Consider the following 18,423-nt stretch of genomic DNA (forward strand, 5'->3'; position numbering starts at 1 on the left):
CACCTTCAGGAGGACCATGCCCAGAAAGTCCCCTGTAGAAATCACCCCATGAAGAGAAGGGTCTCCTTTTCAGAAGATCTTGGTTGATCTGGTATCAAATAATAGCCGTGAGAAGGCAGGTATTGCTGATTAGTGAATGATGTTTTCTGATTCTTACACTTGGAAAACTTTGGTGGTGGAATCCAAGTGAGATACCCAAAAGATTTCACAACTAGGAAGACACCCAGGATGGTCAGAGTGGGTGCTGGACTCTGCATCCCAGCTGAATGTGACTTAGACCTGGTGGGCTCCAGGGGACAAGATCGCAGCTCTCCCCGAGCCACGTGCTGGGGAAGAATCCAGGGAAGGCTGTCTTCAGAAAACAAAGCTGAGTCAGGCGGGTCATCTGATTAAACTGGGCATCTGGTTCAGCATCCAAGGTAGGAGGTCATGCTCTATGCTGTAAGCTTCTCCTTTCCAAGGAGCGTGTCTTACTCGGGTCTGTAGTCTCCCAGACTTGGCACAGGAAAGTTGGTTACATGAAATCTGTACGACCCTGGGCAAGATGCCACCCCGCTCTGTGCCTCAGTGTCCTCACTTTTCAGATGAGAGGTTTCCAAATCTTGCTTCTCCCTGAAACAGGAGAATCTGGTGAAGCCCCCTTAGGAGAAGGGAGGTGAGTGGGCCTGGTCCAGGGCCTCCTCTCCTACTTTACCCAGAGCAACTCCCTTATATTTGTTTATGCTTCCATACGGTTTCACTTAAACCAACATTCCTCAGCCAAAAACAAAGCCTGGGAACAAACCACCGGGCTGCATGTGATAACTGAGGTCCCTTACACACAGCTCTGACATGTGTGGCTGTGAGTGAGCAGAAGGACAAATGAAGGAATGAATGTGTGAAGGGATGAATAGTGCATGGACCCTTTGTGTACCTAGCTGACATGGGCCAGTCCCTGGCCACACCTGTTCTTGGAGCAGATGGCCAGCCATCCCAGGAAGTTTGGAAATGGACACAGGACTTGCCTGATATCCTGTCCGTTGCAGGAGTCTGTCTGTCTCCACTGTCATGGCCACGAATGAGGCCTCCTCCCTGCAGATACCTTGGATGCTACTGGGTCTGGGCTGCACTTGTCTTTGACTCTCCCAATACATTGACTCAGCTGAAAGAGATACTAACAACAGTAGCACGAGTCACTGGCAGGTTTGGCGAAAGAAGCACTGGGATTTCTCAGTGTGTCCCGGGGTGTGGCACTAGGTCTGCTCACTTCAGCTCCCTTCCCTCAGAGGGAAAGGCCTCCCAATTTTGTTTTGTTTTGTTTTGTTTTTTGCTTTTTAGGGCCGTGCCTGCAGCATATGGAGGTTCCCAGGCTAGGGGTTGAATCAGAGCTACAGCTGCCATCATACAACACAGCCACAGCAACACAGCATCTGAACTGTGTCTGTGACCTACACTACAGCTCACAACAACACTGGATCCTTAACCCACTGAGTGATGCCAGGGATCAAACACACAATCTCATGGTTCCTAGTCGGATTCATTTCTACTGCGCCACGACAGCAACTCCAGTTTCCCAATTTTGACTTCGCCCTACCTCCCACCATCCCTCCCTTCCTTTCTTCCTCCAAGGCAGTGGTTCTCAATCTTGCTTGCATGGTGGAATCACCTGGGCAGACTTAAAAATGACTGACACCCAGAGATTCTGATTTCTTGCTTTGGGGGGCGGGCTTGACAAGAGGAGTTGAAAAACTCCCCAGGTGATTCCAGCATTCAGCCAAGCTTGAGAACAAGGGGTCTGAGGACGTGGAGTAGGGATCCCAACCTCAGCCGAAAATGCTTCTAGCCACAGGATTCAGATGTGTCCAATAGCTTTGGGGAGGCGTGGGCCACAGGCTTCCATCAGCAGTGGGGGAAGGAAAGGGAAGCAGAGCGAAGTGCACCTCGCCACCCCTCCCCCACTAAGCTAGGGGCTGGGTCCTTTGGGGAGAGAGGCCTCGGGGGAAGCTAAAGGGGTTATTTTCATAAAGGTCCTATGGGACTCAAGGAGGTCAGTCCTGTTTGGGGTCCAGGTGACAGGGTATGCTGGCATGGGAGAGAGGCACAGGATGCCATGAGGACACCGGGTGGGCTTCAGGACAATGGCACAGGCACAGGTGGCAGCATTCTTAGAGGGCATGCTGGCAGCAAGGCCTGCAATGGGGTGCCTGTGGGCTGCACAGCATCAGAGAGCAAACAGGGCGGCGAGAAAGGAGCTTTGGTGAGACATGGCTTCCCCTCCCAATGACAGTCCTATTCACAAGCACATGTGGGGTGCTCCCAAGGAGACCCGTAAATCAGAGTGAGCCTGTGGCAGACAGGATGCAGTGGCAGTCAAATCTTCTGGTTTCATTGATAGGCACCCACGTGGACTTGTGGAATGGTGAGGTCTGGGGACACAAATGTCAGCCACCATCTTGAACTGTCTGGTGGTGGTGGCCACGTGCTACAGTACAACAGAAGTGAACCAGAGAAGCGGATGTGGCCCCCGGTTGGATCAGTCCCGCGAACAGCTTTCCCTCCTGTGTTCAGCGTCCAATCATGGTCTTCTCAACGCAAAGCTTTTCCGCATGCAGGTTCTCCATGTGAATTATGTGCGTTACTTCCTGTGTTAAGTTCTTTTAAAATCACATTTTCTCCTAAATTAGAAAACCTCTTTAATTGTTAGCAGGAGCTGAGGTTCTGCTCCTTGCATGGACAATATCATTAAACATTGGAAAATAAACAAACTGGAAAAGTTTAAGACATTTTCAAACCCTTGGCTTCCCAGAGGGCGTCTGGGGCCCTGGGCAGGACAAGGTTCTGCTGGCCTGGGTTTATATTGTGTTGATGACTTGACCCCTCCAGCTGTGAGAAGCCAAACTGACAGCAGGGTTGTTTTTACTAAACTTCCCAGGATCGCAAACTTGATTTGGGAGGCATTTGCGCTGATTTGCGCTGAGGTCTCCAGCGGCGGCGCCCGGCTTCCTCCTCGGGCAGAGTGCATGATGGGAGCGGCCCGCGCCCTCGTAGCTGACAGCTGTTGTAAACCATCGCTGTCCTCCGGAGTTATTCCACAGGGCCGGCGAGGCGAGGGGAGCCGTGGGAGGGGGTGGCGTGTGAGAACATTTCTTTCCATCTTGCTGAAATGTGAGTCTAATGAAATGATAATGAGGTTGTGGCCTTTAAGCTCCATTGAGCTTCTTGAGCATTGTAATTTTACCCAGAGTGGGGCTAGTTTTTGAAATGATTAAAACTATTGATTCCTAGGCCTGCGCGGCTTGAATCAGAATTCATTAGAGGCCCAGAGGTGAGGGATAAACATTTCCCTCTAGTTCAGCCAGCAAACAGACCCCCATCTTGCCTGGTCTCCTGCTTGCCCATCCACCTCTCCAGCAGACCTCTGGCAGCACAGCTGGCTGGTGTGGAGACCCCTGGCAGTGCCCGCTGACAGGAAACAAAAAGGATCCTGCATAGAGAGACAAGTTAGGAAAGTCCCAACTGTGGGTCCCATCCCATTTTCCTGGGAGGGACGCTGTCAGTATTTAGTCTTGGTCCTATTGTCTTACAGGCATTATAAATGAAATGTCTTTCCTGTAAAAAGAAACACATAGAAACACAGAAACCCTCCAAAATTTGGAGAAGAATCCCAGAAAGGGAAACTCCAGCTGGGAGTGGTGGCTGACCATGGGACATGAACTTGGATCTCCTGAGTGCCATCTTTCTTGGGATGGAAAGAAGGGTTTCTCCCTCTGATGTCGTCATCACTGTTTGGGTTCCCAAGAGCATAAGACGACTCCTTTCAAGTTTTCAAGTTCTCTAGAGCAGAGACGGGCTGGTGTCTTAAAAAAATAACCTTACTTTGAAAGTATTATGAAGGTTTTTCAAAAAATTAAAGATAGAACTACCAGTGATCCAGAATGTCACTTCTGGGCATTTATTCAAAGGGAATGAAAATAGTAACTCAAAAAGATATCTGTACCCCCATGTTCATAGCAGCAACATGGACACATCCTAAGTGTCCATTGATAGATGAATGGACACTTCATCTAAGAAACATTAAGAAAATGTGTGTACATGTGTATAATGGAATATTATTCAGCCACCAAAAAAGAAGAAATCTTGCCATTTGTGACAACATGGACCTTGAGGAAATTATGCTAAGTTGAGTCAGACAGAAAGTAATTGCTGTGTGATCTCATATATATGTAGAACCTAAAAACAATCAAAAATAAAATTGAACTGGGTGAAGGGTATCAAAAGGTACAAACTTTCAGTTACAAAGCAAAGTCAGGATCTAATGCACAGCATGGTGATTATAGTTAATAACGCCGATTACATATTTGAAAGATGCTAAGAGAATAGATCTTAAAAGTTCTTATCACAAGGAAAAAAAAAAAAAGTCTAACTATGAGGTGACAGATGTTTACCAGACTTACTGTGGTGATCCTGTCACGATATACACAAATATTGAATCGTTATGTGATACATCCGAAGCTAATATAAGGTTACATGTCAATTCTATCTCAATATAAAAGAAATAATATTAAAGGAGGACAAAAAATAATTACATAAACTGTTAATAGCATAAGGATGGGCATGCTTCCTAAGTATACCTTGTTCTACCTGTGTTCTGTTCTTAGTTCAACTCTTGTCTGAAAGTATGGAAGCCATGTGTAGGCACTTGGCTGGCTCCCTGCCTGTGTCCACATGGGGGCCACCATTTTAAAACTGGTCAATGTCCCTCTTAATCTTTTCTCTGACAAGCCTAAGAGATCACATTCAAATGGTCCACCTGGGACCTCCTTCTCACGGTGAGGTTCTGGCCCGAGGAGCAAGGTCCATCCACAGTGGCCTGGCCAAGGTGTAAATGACTCAAGGGAACATTGTGCTGTCCTCCCCGTGGGGCAAAGCAGCCTGGCAGAAGTCCCCTGGACCCCATCCCCTCCTCTTTAACAGTCTCCCTGTGCCGTTATGGCCATAAAATGCACATCGATCATCATGTTCAGACTAGAGCGTCAAGGTCTGCCTTCAACGTCACACGCACCATGAGCGGGTCCACATTTTGGAAATGGCCTGATATATTTCCAATTTTCCTGCTCACATTTTATGTCAGCATTAGTATTCCGAAGTCCTCTCTCTACCAGGCGAGTGGGGTGCACTTCCTCTGGCTTACCATGTGCATCTAGGGTCCCCCACATCCCACTGCATTATTCTTCTCAGCTTTTCCTCTGTGTGCACCCCCACCCCCTCGCCAGACGGTGTGATCCTTGAAGGCAGGGTTTGCATTTTATTCCTTTTGGCATCTCATCGCCCAGGACAATGTCTGGCCCATAACCTATGGGGGCAGATGATCATTGAGTGAATGCATGAAGGAAAGACTCCATGGTGGATATAAGTTGATTCTTAGGACAACCTTGTGAGCCAAGCAGGGTGGAAATATGAGCTCTGATTTCCTGATGAAAAAGGGAGGAAGGGAGGAAAGGAGGAGAGAGAGAGAGACAATGAGAGACAGGAAGGAAGGAAGAAAGGAAGGGAGGGAGGAAGGGAATGGGGAGGAAAGGGAGGGGTCTCCAGGAGGGGAGGGCCTTGCTTCGGATCACCTGACCCCTGGAGCTGGTGCCGGCGTTGTGGTGCAGTCAGGGCACACAAAGGTGTGCGTTCTGCTGCCCACGCTTGCTCTAGGGCTCCTAGGGCACCGCGTTGTTTCGGAGTCTCTCCCGAGGTGCCTCCTACACAGGTGGTTCCCAAGTGGTTCAGCTCAAGGTCCCCTTTTATTTTCTCCCTGATCCCGCCCCCTAGCACCTGGGCTTTGAAAGATTAGGCCTAGCAAATGAACGGCAATTATGCAGTAATAATGACTCCATTTTCTCATTTTTATTAATAAAACACACATGGGACGTGCCACTCAGCGCTTTGGCTGAGAGAAAACGAGTTTCCCCACTCGGTGAATAGAATTCCACCCAGAGGCAGCCAGTTAACAAACCACCTTCTGGGCTCGGCTCAGCTGGGAATCACTTGCTGCACTTGACAGCCCTTTCCAGGGGCCTCCATAGAGCCGGCTGCCTGCCCTGGTCTCTGAAGTCAGAGGAGACAGGGCCCATTTCAGCTGCTCCCGGCTGGCCTGTCCATCCCCGCTGGAATCAGCAGACCCTGACTTCTGGAGAAGCGTTCCTGTGATGTGTCAGCTGCTCCGGGAGAGCCCAGAGTGATGGATTCCAAGACCTGTCAGGAGAAGGGGATCACGGTCAGTGAGGAGTTATAAACTCCTTCCCGTGGAATTGTCAGCAGAATTTTAATAATACTCTGTCTCCCTCTGTCTGGGCACTTCCTTCCCCTCTCTGCCTGCTCCTTGTAGCGTGCAGAGTGGGGTTTGGTCCCTGGGGAGAGCACATGGTTTCACTCGGTCCAGGTGTCACGGCTGGAAATGGGAGGTGATGCTCAGATAGGACTCTGGCCTTCCTGCCACCCTCGGGCCTTGGCAGGGCCCTGCGTTTCGTTCTCCTGGCTCCCTTCCGTTTCAAGGCCAGAGGGAGGCCCTGCACGGGCCTGAAGTGAGCTGGAAAATGGAGCTCTAGCCTGCTTCTCCTTCCTTCATTTAGGCAACAAACTCCCTCCCGAGGGTCCACTGTGTGCTGGGCAGGGACGTAGGAGCTGGGGCACTAGAGGGCCACTGTCTCTCCCCCCCCCCCCCCACCTCCTGCTTCCCCTCATGGCTGCTATTCAGCTCTAATCATCCTACAGAAAAAAACAAACAGGAAAAGGGGGAAAGGGTGGGGGGGAATAAGAGGCAGGAGGTGCTGGAGGAAGAGGGTAGTTAGAAATGACCTCAGGAGCAAGTGAACGAGAAAACCAGGCTCGGTTTTGGGACGCCCAAATCACCCCCTTCCTGCCAAACGGCTCTCCGGCCTGCACTCCCCTCTCCAGGAAACTCTCTACACCATCTATGCTGCCAACTCCGAAGTGTGTATTTCTTGCCCAGACTTCACTTTTGAGTGTCAGACCCCCTATGTCCAGCTACCTTACTGGAAACAACCCATCCATGACCAAACTCACCGTCTCCCATCGGCTGTTTAATTACGGGCTCTGATTTCCTTTTTCCTCTCCCTTCTCCACTAGACCATGTGCAGTCTGAGGCTAGTGCCCCTGTCTGGGTTCTGTCTGTGCCCCCAGTGCCCAGGACAGCCCTTGGTACATGAGGGCACCCAGGAATAGCTGTTGAAAAATGACCAGTATCAGAGTTCCCATCGTGGCTCAGTGGTTAGCGAATCCAACTAGGAACCATGAGGTTGCGGGTTCGATCCCTGGCCTCACTCAGTGGGTTAAGGATCCGGCGTTGCTGTGAGCTGTGGTGTAGGTCGCAGATGCGGCTCGGATCCCTCGTTGCTGTGGCTCTGGCGCAGGCCAGCGGCTACAGCTCTGATTAGACCTCTAGCCTGAGAACCTCCATATGCCATGGGAGTGGCCCTAGAAATGGCAAAAAGCCAAAAAGCAAAAAAAAAAAAAAAAAAAAAAAAAATGACCAGTACCAATTCATAGAAGAGGCAGCTTCCCCAAAATCAATTTCCTTCATTTTTCCTTGAAATTCCTCTCATCTGTTTCCCCTCAAGGAAAGACCTTCCCATGGCTACAACTCTCAAGACTGTTGCTTTTGCGGCAATGGAACTGGTGAGATTTCTCCATCCCACAGGGATGAACTCTGACCATTTGGGGGGTGGAAGGGGGCTGTCAGGCCTTGGCTTTTGTCCCCCAAGCCTTCCAGCCCGGGGCCGGATTTGCATATGTTAATGTGGAGAACTGGAGTGAGTTAATGAGAAGCAGTGGGCCATGTGGGTGAGCGGAATTCCTCAGAGTATTTTTTTCAGATGTCTTAATTCACTCTCTTTGTTGTATTTCGGCAGATCCAGGTGTTTAGATTGAGTTGGTCCTGGTCCCCGCTCCCCTCCCCCAGGTCTCTGAAACCACATCTTTCTAGATGCCAGACTCAGCCTTCTGTCCAGAGGGTGATGGGAGTGGGGGAGCACTCTGCCCCCCTCCCCAGGGAAAGGCCCCAAGGAGATGGCCTGAGGGAGCCTGCCCCAGGCTGGAGAGCCCCCCGGCCAAGGGCTGGGGAGTGGGGGTGTTCCTGAGGGGGGTGGGGAGGAGAGGATAGAATTCCAGAGACAAGAACCCTTTACAGAGACAGCCCGCTGGGCTTCCAGCCCTCCATCTGGGTTCCACTAAAAACACATTTTGCGTGTTTCTGTTGTTCTTAAGTCTGGGTTTATTTCAAGGGGAAAATTATAAAGAAACATCTCTGCCTTCATTTCAACAGCAGCTTGTGCTTGGGTAGACTCTCATCTGTCTGGCCTGGCCTGCCTGGAGGGGAAATGAGAGGGTGAGGGTGGGGTCCCAAGGAGAAGAGGTCCCAAGAGACTAAGGCTCTGGGCTCTGTCTGCTGCCAGTGTCCCAGACCAGTGGGTCTGTCACTAGGGCTCACCTCCCCAGCTGAGAGCAACATCAATGGTAGTAGAGGCACTTGGTGGTTTGAGAAGAGAGGTGAAGACCAGGGGAAGCCCAGGGCAAGGAGAGATCTGCTCAGGTTGCCCCGCCTGGGAAACCTCTATAGACAGAAAGTCGGGTGACAGCATCCCCACAGGTATTTGAAGGTCTTCCTCTCTGAGTCCAGGGCAGCGTCCGGTACGTGACTACTGAAGTGAGTCTGACTTTTGTCATGATAGGAAGCCAGAGGTAGCAGAGGCCCATCCTGAGGATTCAGGTTCTAACCCTGTCTGAGAATCCCCAAGGTTACCCAGAGCCCTTGACCTTGAATCTGCCCTCCCCACAGAGACACAGAGAATGAAGGTCAGAGCTGGAGAGGCCCTTAGCCAGTGAGGAAACTGAGGCTCAGGGAGGGGAGGCTACTTGCTCAGGCCACACATCCCAGACCCCCATGCTCTCTGCCCCTTTCTGCCACGCTGCTTATGAAGGTAGATGGGTGGCCAGAGCTCCATGGAGGGGCCTAGAGCACTCGTAAACACACCACTCATGGACTTCCATGTACATGTGCATACGACACATACACTGGCCCTCAAACCCTGTCAGCAAAGCTCATCAGTAACCCCCATCCCCCACCCCTGCCCCAGCACAGCCTGGTTCCTCCAGGGTCATTTGGACCCTCGGGCTCTAGGCAGACACAGGTTCTCAGAACACCATAGTAGATGGGGTCCTGTCTTTGCACAGAGCTGGTGTCAGACACAAAGAGAGACTCCGCAGCCCAGGCGCTGGCTAGGCCCTGGCCTTCCCCCACCAGAGAGCAATTCTTAGCAGAGCTCTCACTCTTCCTCAGAGAAGGGCCTCTCAATGATTCAAGTCCAACTGCTTGGGAAGGATCTGATTGCCCCCTGGTGGCCGTGTCTGGCATCTTCAGCACCTGCTCCCCAGGGCTTTAGTCTATTCATCGAATAGGTACTGGGACCCTTGCTGTGGGCCTGGGGAAAGGATTGGTCTGTAGGCCACAGGAGATTGATATGCAAAGCAACAATTATCATACAGGTTAATTAGTGCTATTAGAAAGCTAAGGTTAGGGTATAAAGGAAGCTGAAAAAGAAGGGCAAGGAGGAGGTGCCATCCCAGCTTCTATGCCAGGAGCCAAGGAAACACTCCTTAACAAGTACAGGCTGCAGTGCCTTCCGGTCTATGCATAAGCAATCAATACTTCATGCACGTGTCTAAGAGTTTACAGTTTACCAAAAGATTGCACTTGCATTTTCTTTCTTTTTTTTTTTTTTTTTTTTTTTTTTGCCATTTCTTGGGCCGTACCCGTGGCATATGGAGGTTCCCAGGCTAGCAGTCTAATCAGAGCTGTAGCTGCCAGCCCACGCCAGAGCCACAGCAACGCTGGATCCGAGCTGCATCTGTAACCTACATCACAGCTCATGGCAACGCCAGATCCCCAACCCACTGGGTAAGGCCAGGGATTGAACCCGCAACCCCATGGTTCCCAGTCGGATTTGCCAACCACTGAGCCACGACGGGATCTCCTGCACTTGCGTTTTCTAATTCATCCTACCAATAGTGTCCTGAGGTATATATAATTGTTCCCATTTTACAGATGAAGACACTGAGGTTCAGAGATGTTCAGCGATTTCCCCCGAGTCACAGGGAGCAGGTTTCTCTTCTTCCAGACCTGCACCATGACACCTGGTGAGTCCTGGTCCCCGTGACACATTCACACCCCCCGGGCATACTGGACATGAGACATGTTTAATTCTTCTTTGTGAGTCTGGGCCCCAGGAGGTACAGACATCTCCTAAGGATGGGGACTGCCTCTGGGAAGGGACTGGAAAAGACTGAAAGGAAAGGGCTAGGCTGAAGAGAGCCTCTGAGTGGCAAAGCACAGAGGTGGGCTTGAGTGTGAGGGGCTGTGCACAGTGGCCTGCCAGCCCATGGAGGCGGGGGGGGGGACTACTGTACGTGTTCACATTTAGGTGAGAGAGGCTGTAAAGACTTTGCTGGGGGCTCAGGCTGACATGGACCTCCTGTAGGATGCTAGGCTTGTGTGTTTTCTAATGAGCTCTAAAATGAAGCTCTCAGGAAGCTGTGTGTTTCAAGGGTGGACTCAATGAAGAAGGTCCTTTGGACCAAAGAAATTGATAAGGAGTGGAGGATGTAGATTCAGTGGACTTTCACTGATAGCCTACCATGGACCCAACACGAGGTCAGGCACTTGCTCATATTTAATCCCATTTAATCCTCATCAAAGTCCTCTAAGGCGATGAAACTCAGAGAGGTTCAGTAACTGTCCTGAGGTCACAAAGCTGGTAACTGACAACACACAGATTCAAACTGAGGCCTCTTCTTTTTTTCTTTTTCTTTCTTCTTCTTTTTTTTTTTTTTTTCCTTTTCTGACTGCCCCACAGCATATGGAGTTTCTGGGCCAGGCAGGGATCAGACTAGAGATGCAATTGCAACCTAAGCCACAGCTGTGGTAATGCCAGATCCTTAACCCACTGTGCCAGATGGGGGATAGAACTTGCATCCCAGCACTCCCAAGACACCCCTGACCCCAAGATGCCACAGCGGGAACTCCTCAAACTGAGGCCTCTTAATTCCAGTGTGATTTGTTAAAAGAGCATCTTCAGACTTTGCTGATTTCTGGACATGATGTGGATTCACCTGCGAAGGAGTCAAATATTTGGGAAGCCAAACATTCAAGGGAGGGAGTGCCAGGTGTTCTATGGAAGCAGATTGGCCCTGCCATGGAGTCCGATTTCCCTGCCAGCTCTGTCCTATCCCAGGATACATATTCCCTGCTGTGTGTTTGGTTTTGTCAGTGCTCTATAGAACTGCATTTTCAAGGACTCCATCACTCCCCAAGCATATAAATGTCTCTCCTTCATTTTTCCTATTAAGCAGATGTAAAGAATGAACTAAGAATCTTGGTCACCATTAATTTCACAGCCTACAATTACTTGCATCCCTTTTCTTGCTTGAGTCATTTAAAAAAAAAAAAAGCCCTTATGATTCTTTTAATCCCCTTTGGCAGAGTGAGTCCATTCTCTTCTCTCTTAACCTCCACTCTCTTGCATGTCCCCCGCCCCCACCCCCACCCCGGAAAGCTCTAAATAATGCAGCAAATTCTTGTTTCATTTCCTTTTTTCTGTTTCCAGATGGATTTTTCTCTCCAGAACATCCCTGGGAATCATTTCTGTCAGATGCTTCACTGGATGTCCCTTGGTTTTTACGCTCATCTATCCCCTTCTCCTCGAACCCCACCTCCCTGAAATGGCAATTTGCTATTTTAATTATAGTTTCTCTTGCCGCACTTGAGGCTTTTTTCCTATTGCGCTCCTCTACCTTGCTTAGATTTTTATCCTTTCTTCCAGGGCAGAGAATTCATTAAGATTTCTAGATTCCTCCAATTTGCTTCCTTGATGGTGAATAATTCTTCTTAGACTGTGTACAATTCTGATTGTTCAGATGCTGAATTAGGTGGCTGAGCAGCGGGACCAGGGTGCCCCGTGTGAACTGGTGGCCCCATCCAAGTGCAGACTGAATCAATGCCCCAGAGCTGTGAGTCCCTGGGTCTGTCTGGAGTCCTGCAATGGACCATCTCCGAGACCTGAGGGGTGGCCCTATGACAGCTGACCACAGGCCTCTGCCTCCTTTGCCAACAGGTGAGGGGTCCCAGGACTGTCTCTGGGTTCCATGAGTTGCTCCTTGCAGGCTGGGCTGGGCTGGCCTTGACCATAAACCATCTGGGTCACCTGCAGCTGTTCCCCAGGTGCTTGCTGGGCCTGTGGGCTGAGGCTGCAGCTGGAAATGAGTCTGGGCAGGAAGTGAACAGGGAAGTAGCTCATGTGACCGGGAAGCTGATGAGGCCTCCCAGCGAAGGGAGCACCAGAAAGCAGTTCTCCAAGGCATTCCAGGCATAGAAGCTGAGCCACTCACCACAGAGGGGGGCCACTTGAAAGCTGCTGCCCATCCTGTTTACGCTCACAAACCTGCTCCTGTTCTCTCCTTCAGGAAGGTATGTAGGTCAGTACTGGTGAAGGTCATTTGCTGTGGGAGTGTGTAAACGTCAACTTTGAGCCTGGCTCAGTCAGAAACACGGGGTGCTCCAAGGTGACTTCAAAGTCCTGGGGAGAGCATGGCACACTGATAGCTGTGTAACCCGGGTGGGTCCCATTACCGCCTGACCCTCAGGGCTGACAGAATATGAGGTCCCCGAAAGGCCGGTCATGGGCCACACAGATATGATTCCACGGGCGAGGACAGGCAAGGGACGTCATCCTCCTGTTTGGGCCTTGCTCGCCTCAGTCTGTAAGGGATTCAAGGCAAGAGACCCAGCTGGAAAATGAAAAAAGGAAAAACATTGAGATCCTAAAGCATAAGATAAGGTCTGAGATTGTCTCCAGTGGGAATAAAGGAATTAACAGGAGGGTGACCTGTAAAGCCAGGTGAATAGAGAGAATACAGAGGCAGAGGCCCTGGAGCAGGCTTCTCGGGGAACGTGCAAGAAGCAGACAAGCCTATGCATTCCCAGAGAACTTGCCTTCTCATCCCAGAGGGTTCCTGACTTGGGAACGAGCCGGCACAGGCCTATCCTAGATGTGCAGAATACCAAATAAGATGGCAGAAAATAAGGCAAAAGTTTCCCAAAGTTGGGGGTCATATCATTTTGTAGCATGATTCTGACACTCACTAGGTAGGCTTTGTAAATTTTGCTCTTCTATATGAAAGATTGGTTTGTGGGGTTGCCTCTTATACTTCCTTTAATAGGTCAAGGGCAGGAGCAGGGTCAGGGAGTGGCTTGGAGAGCTGTTTTTCTCTTTTCCTCTTTATTAGCCATTCCTCCCCACCCCAAAACACTAAATACAAATAATGTTTTTTTGACCTGGGCTGCTGGTGTAAATCAACTTTGATAAAACATGAATTCAAGCCCCTTTAGAAAAGTTGCTGTTTTAATTGACCTGTAAAGAGTCAGCTGAATGGCCATCCCAGCTTGGAGGCAAGTTCTCAGTTCTTGCTTCCAAACAGACTGCTGTTTCTAAGTCTCTGCAGGCAGAAAGGTCGCCCTCCCCCAGGGGTGCTGTACAAGGCACTGACTTGAGGGCTGGCTGGAAGCAGAAGCTCAGAGTGGCCTAGAGCCACAGGGATGAGTGTGTGGCCCAGGAGGGATTTCAGGCAGGCTGGAGGCAGGGAGTACCCCTCTTTTGGGGAAGAGGGCAGGTCAAAGACGGAGGTGAGAGTCTGACGGTTCAGGGAGATGTAGGGGTTGGTCTTTCCAAAGGGTGGGTGTCTGGAAAGGAGAAGAAGAAGAGGAGGTTGGAGAGATGGTGGTGTGGACCCAAGGAGGCCTGGGTGCTGGGTGAAGGAGGCAGGTCTGTGTCCTTGAGCAGGACTCCCCACTGAAGGTTTCCAAGCTCAGAAAAGCTGGCCTGAAAATCAGATTTTAGGAAAATTGCAAAGAGGCAGGATACCCTGGAGGGTGGGGGCTGATCAGGGAGCTCAGTAGGGAGGCTTTGGTGCTGAGTCCAGCATGAGAAGCATGGGCCTGCAGGAGCGTGTATGCATAGAAATGAAAGGACACACAAGAAGTTAAATGGAAAGGATGCAACGGGAGGAGGGGGACAGCCCAAGAGGGGGAGAACCTGAAAGTTATGAGGCAAGAAATGCCCTCAGGAGCAGGTGACACGGGTACTTTATATTCCCAGACAATTTGCTAGTGAGTTAGGCTAGTTCCTGCTGTCCAGCCCTTGCTAGTGGGTGCAGCAGAGCAGAAGCCCGATTTCCACAGACCTCCCCCAGGCAGCTAGGGGTTAATGTGGTCTGCAAATAAACCGAAGATTAATCCTCAACAGTACTTAATGCAGGGTAAAATGTGATAAATTATTCACATCGTACAGTGTAATAAGCAGGTTGAGTCTGTGGCACTAGGCCTCTTGAGCCGTATTTTACACTTAGGTCCCCCTCTCGTGCCTCTTATTTAATCATTTTCAGAACACCTGACTTAAATAGGTGTTTCAGGCCCCATTTTTTTTCCCCCTGCAAAAATAAATTAGATCATACATTCATCTCAGGACATTTTGACATTTACCATATTCTTACCATTAAAATAAAGATGATTAGAAAGAAAAGAGCTCCGTAATTAGGCACAGGAGGAAGCTGGAACTCACTTTTCCTAAGGTTATTCCTCTGGCCTTCCTGGAAGAAGAAGGTCTGTTCTACAGAGAGGCTTCAGAAAGCTCATTTGCATACGAGATGCTCCTAATTTATAGTTCATCTGAGGGAATGAAATCTGTTTCTTTTGAGCTGATTCTCTCTCCTGTGGAGAGGGGTGGCTGGGTCCAGGTTCTCCTAGTCCTCCGGGGTGTCTGTAAAAGGTATTCTCATGAATGGGACTCTTGTCGCCAAGAGCCTCCCACGCATGGGCAGCCGTTCAATGGCTCTAGTCCGCGGCAGCTAATGGCCCTGAGCAAGCGGGAATTTGCTTCACCTTCCTCAGGCAGGCTCCCCAGCGGCGCAGACCTCTGGGAGTAGAAGTGTCCTGGGGAAGGGACTGTCTCTATCCTAGTTCTGCAGCCTTTGGAACGTAAGGGCGGTGGGAAGGGCGGGAAACACCAGAAGAGGAGGGTCAATGAAGGCATCGCGGAAGATGGGCAGAGAGCCCTGAAAGAAGATGGGGAGAGCTAGCTGGGAGGTGGAGGGCACAAGGATCAAGCCCAAAGAAAGAAATGGCCCCTGGGGACAGGCAAGCTGAGGTGGGCAGGGAACAGCCAGGGCTGGGGATGAAGTTTGGGAGAAAGAATTGGGGCTCTCTGAGAGCAAAAGGAGGAGTTTCCCTTGCGGCTCAGTGGGCTAAGAACCCAACTAGTATCCATAAGGACGTAGGTCCGATCCCTGGCCTCACTCAGTGGGTTAAGGATCTGGCGTTGCAGATATGGCTCAGATTCAGTGGTGTGGGTAGCAGATATGGCTCAGATCTGGCATTGCTGTGGTTGTGGTGTAGGCCAGCAGCTGCAGCTCCAATTCAACGCCTAGCCTGGGAACTTCCATATGCCACAGGTATGGCCCTAAGAAGACAAAAACAAACAAAAATAAACAAAAAAACTCCACAAGGAGCCAGAAAGAAGGGACATGGGAAGAGGTCCACCAGAGAAAAGAGCTCCAGGAAGAGCGCGGGGTGGGGGGCAGGCAGCCTCTAGCCCCAGCCATTCTGATGAACCAAGCTCAGGGCAATTCAACTGAGTTGTCATCTGTTCTAATCTCCAATCTGCTGCTTTCTGTATAAAGCAGGATGCAGACGCACATATACATGCAGTTTCCGACATCTTTATCGCATCACTGTCTGTAATGTGCTGGCAAATGCAAACTGCTCCCTTCCTTTCCCACCCAGGGATGTTCTGGGTGTACCCCTCTCCTTCACTTCAACAGCCAGGCCAGAGAGGCTGTTGTTGGTGTTTAATTAGAAATACGAGACAGATGGGGACTAAGAGGGTCTGCAGATGCTAACAGAGTGGTGGGCTCTTTGTGTCTCAAAAATGGGGTTTCAGTGCCCTGGGCAGCCCATTCAGCATATCCAGTGAGATGTGACAGTGGCCCTGACCAGGAAGCGTCTGAGGGAGGGGCTGGCATAGATAGGAGTGGCTGGGCCACAGAGCCGGGAGTCCTCTCTTGCAAAGGGAAGAACTGTCAGCAAATGATTAGCAGGGAGTTTCTTAGAGCTATTCAGCAAGGATTATAGAAACTCCCGATTTGGTTGTGGGGGGCTGTGGTTCGTATGCACCCCATCATATAAGAGATCAGAGACAGGTTTGCAGCCTATGAAAACCTGAAAGCACTCTGATCTCTACCACTGAGGTCAGAGGCACCTGACTGATGTTTCAATGGTGGTGTGTATCACAGGAGTGAGAATGACAGAAGGAAGTCTTTTGGGAGGCTGGCGTCAAGCCACAGTCCATACTGAGGCTGTCTGAGCACAGGGGGCGTGGAGCTGCCCACCTGGACCCCCTACAGCCCTGCTTCCTGCTTTCTAGGCAGGTTCATCAGCGCCTCCCTATTGGTGCTGCTTAGCAGCAGATGGTGAGCCTGGCTGCCATCGCCAGGCTCTGAATGCTGCCTGTCCACCATGAGCTTGGAAGGGAGGCCCCCTGTCCAGGCTCCCCTGGGCAAGAAAGTGCTGAGGACAGCCAGTGGTGGTGTGGAAGCCAGAAACAGGACATCAGCCATGAAGGCGGAGGGGCTACCGGGCCACCTTGGAACATGAACTACAGCCAAGCCACGAACTGGAGGAAGAGAGTTTGCAGCATTCCCTCTCAGTTTGGCCTTCTGAATGTCTTACTTAAGGTTGGTCTTTATTTTATTTTGGTCAATTAAATAGAAGCAATGTTTGCTAAGGCCACATTTAAAGACTGATCCTCAAAGAGCCCGGGTCCGGTGAGTCCAGCCTGAGGGACAGGCAAGTGAGCTAGTCATCTCATACAGAGACAAGTGCATGACAGGCATTTGAAGATTTGAACAAGGTGCAGAAATGGTATAAAAGAGAGAAGAGGTGATTTATTTGAGGATTAAATAATTAAAACCCAGCAAACATTTATGAAGTGTTTACTATGCTCCAGACACATCGCTAGAGCCTTCCATCAATTAACTCCCTTAATGATTAGAAAAACCCAATGAGGTGGGCTCTGTTCTTATTCTCATTTTACAGAAGAGGAAACAGAGGCATGGAGGGTTTTAAAAAGTGACCAAAATTTACATAAGTAGTTAGTGGGAAAGCTGGATTTGATGCCACTAAATCCAAATGACTTTCTAAGATGGTAGGTGAAAGAGATGCTTGCCTGGGAGAGAAGGTGGGGAAGAGCATTGTGGGCAGAGAGAAGGGCATCTGCAAAACCTGGAGGCAGGAGATCACATGACATGTCCTGGGACCGACATGTAGCTCAGTTTTATAGGAGCAAAATATTATAAGGCAGGAGTTCTCGTTGTGGCTCAGTGGGTTAAGGATCCATCTAGTATCCATAAGGATGTGGGTTTGATCCCTGGCCTCACCCAGTGGGATAAGGATCCAGCATTGCTGCAAGCTTCAGTGTAAGGTCACAGACATGGGTCAGATCCTGCGTTGCTATGACTGTGGCATGGGCCAGCAGCTGCAGCTCTGCTTCAACCCCTAGCCTGGGAACTTCCATATGCCATGGGTTTGGCCCTAAAAAGAAAAAAGAAAAAAAAAAAATCTCCAGGTACTACTAGCGATTGCACAATATAGCCAGTATCCTTCACCAGAATTCATTTAAAGGGAACTGGTTAGGAAGAGCCATTTCTGTTTTTCTCTAAATGATGAATATGCTGCAGGTGTGGCCCTAAAAAGAAAAAAAAAAGTATAAGAGCAGAAAGAAATGGAATGTGAAGTCAGTGGGGCAGGCAGGGGCCAGACCACGTGGGGTCTGAGAGCACAGACAGCACCCTCTTGTCACGAGGCACCCTTGAATGGTTCTCAGAGGGAGAGTCACCGAGTCAGATGTACTTTTCAGAAAGACCGCCCTGGCTACAGGATGAATTGGGGTGATGGCAGTGGAAAGAGTCAGGAGGTTGTTGTAACTGTGAACAAGTAAGAGGATAAAGAACTGAACTAAGGCGTGAAAGGGGTTATCTTTTTTAAAAAAAAATGTTAGAAGATGGATTGTATGTGGGAGGTAAAGGAGGAGCGGCAGTGAGGGTGAGACCTAGGTTTATGGCTTGGGAACTGCCATGGCCACCAGCTGGGGTAGAAAGCGCAGGTTTATAGGACGGTGAAGGTAGGGAGCCAATGCATTCAATTTTGGACCTGCCTTGGGGGTGTCTGAGGGACTTCCGGGTTTGCAGAGAGCAGAGGACAACTGGGTACATGGATCTGGATGGCTGTTGGCCACTGTTCCATCTTCTCTGCCCCATCCTGCAGGCAGTTCCTCC

At 50.1% G+C, this 18,423-nt stretch overlaps 1 long non-coding RNA gene across 1 annotated transcript in view; it reads left to right on the forward strand.

Annotated features, from left to right (window-relative positions):
* LOC110256376 (uncharacterized) overlaps positions 1-13,371 on the forward strand; it is a 64,245-nt gene extending 50,874 nt beyond the window's left edge. The window contains exons 3-4 of the long non-coding RNA XR_014824479.1: positions 10,088-10,179; positions 11,646-13,371. This is a non-coding gene — a long non-coding RNA (uncharacterized LOC110256376). The remainder of the gene's footprint in view (positions 1-10,087; positions 10,180-11,645) is intronic.
* The last annotated feature ends 5,052 nt before the right edge of the window (positions 13,372-18,423 follow it).

This window comes from Sus scrofa, chromosome 13 (assembly GCF_054392235.1).
Source record: "Sus scrofa isolate SSC_HxYL_T2T_F1_AM1 chromosome 13, Sscrofa_HxYL_maternal_Yorkshire_Landrace_v2.0, whole genome shotgun sequence".
NCBI lineage: Eukaryota > Metazoa > Chordata > Mammalia > Artiodactyla > Suidae > Sus > Sus scrofa.